Below are 4,120 nucleotides of genomic sequence, written 5' to 3'. Positions count from 1 at the left end.
GTCATGGACCTGTCCAAACTACCCTACCCAAGGACATCTCTAAAAGAAACCACCTGTCAATCGACTCAGAAGTGTTCCACTCGACGGACTCGAGGACACTCGACCATGAAGCCAACCACTCGACCATGAAGCCAACCACTCGACAGCCAGGAGATCTAAAGTCACTCTGCATGCTAACGGTCGGTCGTTAAGTATCTTTTATGGTCATCACAACACTTTATGTATGGCATTACCAGTAACGCCCAACCTTAATGTATCTTAAACCCTGCATAACTGAGGGCCGGAGGGGTCTGGCAGACTCTATATAAGCCACCCCCCTCCTCAGTGTAAAGGGTTCGCACCCCTGTAACTCATACACATATAATCCAGTCGACCGCCTCCAGGCTCTGAGACGTAGGGCTATTACTTCCTCCGAGAAGGGCCTGAACTCATAAATCTCTTGCGTATACAACTACTCCATAGCTAGGATCTTGCCTCTCCATTAGTACCCCCCTACACTACTGTCAGACTTAGAACCACGACACCTGCCTTGTGGCTTCCTCGAAGCTTCCCTGATGTCTACTCCTAGTCTCCTGGATTGCTTCCGTTCCAAAAATAACTCTCCCAAAGGTTTCATTCCGTTTGGACTCCATTTGATATTCCTTTTCTTCGAAATACTGAAATAGGCAAGAAAACAACAATTTGGGCTGGGCCTCCGGTTAGTAGGTTAGTCCAAAAAATGATATAAAAGTGTAAAGTAAAGCCCATAAACATCCAAAACAAGTAATATAATAGCATGGAACAATCAAAAATTATAGATACGTTGGAGACGTATCAAGCATCCCCAGGCTTAATTCCTGCTCGTCCTCGAGTAGGTAAATGATAAAAACAGAATTTCTGATGTGGAATGCTACCTAGCATATTTCTCAATGTAATTCTATTTATGTGGCGTGAATGTTCAGATCCAAATGATTCAAGATAAAAGTTAATATTGACATAAGAATAGTAATACTTCAAGCATACTTACAAGTAATCATGTCTTATCAAAATAACATAGCCAAAGGAAGTTTATCCCTACAAAATCATATAGTTAGGCTATGTTTCATTTTTGTCAACAAAGTACTCCCATCATGCACAACCCCAGTTTCAGCCAAGCAATTGGTTCATACTTTTTAACGCGCTTCAACTTTTTTCACTCTCATGCAATACATGAGCGTAAGCCATGGATATAGCACTATGGGTGAAATAGAATATGATGATGGAGGTTGCGTGGATAAGACAAAAAGGAGAAAGTCTCACATTGACGAGGCTAATCAACGGGCTATGGATATGCCCATCACTTGATGTCAACATGAGGAGTAGGGATTGCCATGCAACGAATGCACTAGAGCTATAAATGTATGAAAGCTCAACAAAAGAAAGCAAGTGGGTGTGCATCCAACTTGCTTTCTCACGAAGACCTAGGGCATTTTGAGGAAGCCCATCGTTGGAATATACAAGCCAAGTTCTATAATGAAAAATTCCCACTAGTATATGAAAGTGACAACATAGGAGACTCTCTATCATGAAGATCATGCTGCTACTTTGAAGCACAAGTGTGGAAAAGAGATAGTAACATTGTCCCTCTTTTTTTAATTTCTTTTTTTTTGGGCCTTTCTTTTTTCTGGCCTTTCTCTTTTTTTGGCCTTTCCCTTTTTTATTTAGCCTTTCTTTTTTTTATATAGGGGCTCAACAAAAGAAATTTCATGTGTTTGGGGTTTGGAGAATGCAAAAGAAATTTTACTTTGAAGAGAAAGGTACCAAGTCTGACAAGGTAAAAGAAATTTTTATATAGGGGTTTGGAGAATGCAAAAGAAATTTGGGATACTTTGGTTGATATGCACGAAGGTACCAAGTCTGATAAGGAATCCATGTTGGATGTGCTTCAAATTAAACTTGACAAGTTCAAGATGAAGGATGGTGAAGGAGTCGCCGAAATGTACTCTAGGCTTGCTCTCATCACAAGTGAGATTGCCGGCATAGGAAGTGAAGAGATAACTGACAAATTCATCATCAAGAAGTTCCTTAGAGCCTTGGATGGAAAATATGATACCGTGTGCACATTGATCCAAATGATGCCCAATTACAAAAATCTCAAGTCCATGGAAGTCATTGGTAGAATTGTTGCTCATGAGATATCATTCAAGGATAAGGAAGAGCTTTAAGTGGTGCTTACAAAGCCTTAAGTGATGCCCCTACAACATTAAGTGAGAAGCAAGTCTCCAATGAAGAATTGAGCTTAATGGTGAAGAACTTCAACAAATTCTACAAGAATAGAAGCAAAGAGAGAAGCTCCAAGTCAAGATCCTACAATGACAAAAGATCTTCTAGTCGTGATCGTAATTGCTACAATTATGGAAGACCCAGACACTACTCCAATGAGTGTACAGCTCCCTACAAGAAAAGAGAAGCAAAAAGTAGAAGTAGAAGAGATGAATCACCTCCAAGAGAGAGAAGGAGTAGAGATGATTGTTATGAATGAAGACCCTCTCGAAGAAGCAAGGATTCAGAAAGGAAGTACAAGTCATCAAAGAGCTACACAAGACAAAGACATCAAGCTCATGTTGGTGAATGGGTATCCGGTTCTGACTCTGATAACTACTCTGAGAGAAGCTATCACTCCAACTCCGACTATACTCAAGATGAAGGTGTTGTCGGTCTTGCACTAGATGCTTCATGGCTGAAGGCCCCAAGGTATCATAGCTCGAGTATCTTGATTTTGATAGTGATGAGGATGATTTGCTAGGTAATGATGATTTACTTGTTGATAAAACTAGTGATGAAATCTATGATGAACTTGCTAGTAATCATGCTAATCAAGATGAAACGAATGACAATGATAAGAAGGAGATTGAGCGTCTAACTAAAGAACTAAACACTCTTAAGTTAGCTCATGAAACAACTCAAGAGGATCATAGAGAGCTTCTAAGGATTCATGAGAAGCTACGCTTCGAGAAGCTAAATTTAGAGCCATTTCCTATAAGCTATCAGTGATGATCTTCAAAAGAAGAGTTCTTCTTCCATTGCCAAACGTCTCTTCTTGTCTACTTATATGCCACAAGTAAAAACTTGCAATAAGAGCAAGAATGATTCTTCTTCTAGTAGTAACAATAATCATGCTAAATGATGTTTGATTGAACTACGTCGTTATTTCCCCAAAGAGGAAGGGATGATGTAGCACATCGACGGTAGGTATTTCCCTCAGTGATGATACCAAGGTTATCGAACTAGTAGGAGAACCACACAACACTATGTAAACGGTACCTGCACACAAAGAATAAATACTTGCAACCCGACATGTTAAAGGGGTTGTCATTCCCTTTCGGGTAATGGTGCAGAAATTGTCAAGTTGACGAGATAAAATTGTAGTAGATTGATAGATGCAAATAAAAGAAAAGAAAATTCAGCGAGGTATTTTTAGGTTTTTGGATTAATAGATCTGAAAATAAAAGAGAATAAAAATAGATCTCAAAGGCAAATATGATAAAGAAGAGACCCGGGGGCCATAGATTTCACTAGTGGCTTCTCTCGAGAAAAATAGCATATGGTGGGTAAAAAAATTACTGTTGGGCAATTGATAGACCTTCAAGTAATTATGACGATATCCAGGCAATGATCATTATATAGGCATCACATCCAAGATTAGCAGACCGACTCCTGCCTGGATCTACTACTATTACTCCACACATCGACCACTATCCAACATGCATTCAGTGTATTAAGTTCATGGAAAAATGGAGTAATGCAATAAGAATGATGACATGATGTAGAAAATATCTATTCATGTAGGAATTAGACCCCATCTTGTTATCCTTAATGGCAACGATACATACGTGTCGGTTCCCCTTCTGTCACTGGGATCAAGCACCGTAAGATCGAACCCATCACAAAGCACCTCTTCCCATGGCAAGAAAAATCGATCTAGTCGGCCTAACTAAACAAAAGATTCAAAGAAGAAATACGAGGCTATAAGTACATGCATATAAGAGATCAAAAGACTCAAATAACTTTCATGGATAAAAACATAGATCTGATCATAAACTCAAAGTTCATCGGTTCCCAACAAACACACCGCAAAAAAGAGTTACATCAAATAGATCTC

Source organism: Triticum dicoccoides, chromosome 1B, assembly GCF_002162155.2.
Source record: "Triticum dicoccoides isolate Atlit2015 ecotype Zavitan chromosome 1B, WEW_v2.0, whole genome shotgun sequence".
Taxonomy (NCBI): domain Eukaryota; kingdom Viridiplantae; phylum Streptophyta; class Magnoliopsida; order Poales; family Poaceae; genus Triticum; species Triticum dicoccoides.
Note: the sequence above shows the minus strand (reverse complement) of the source record.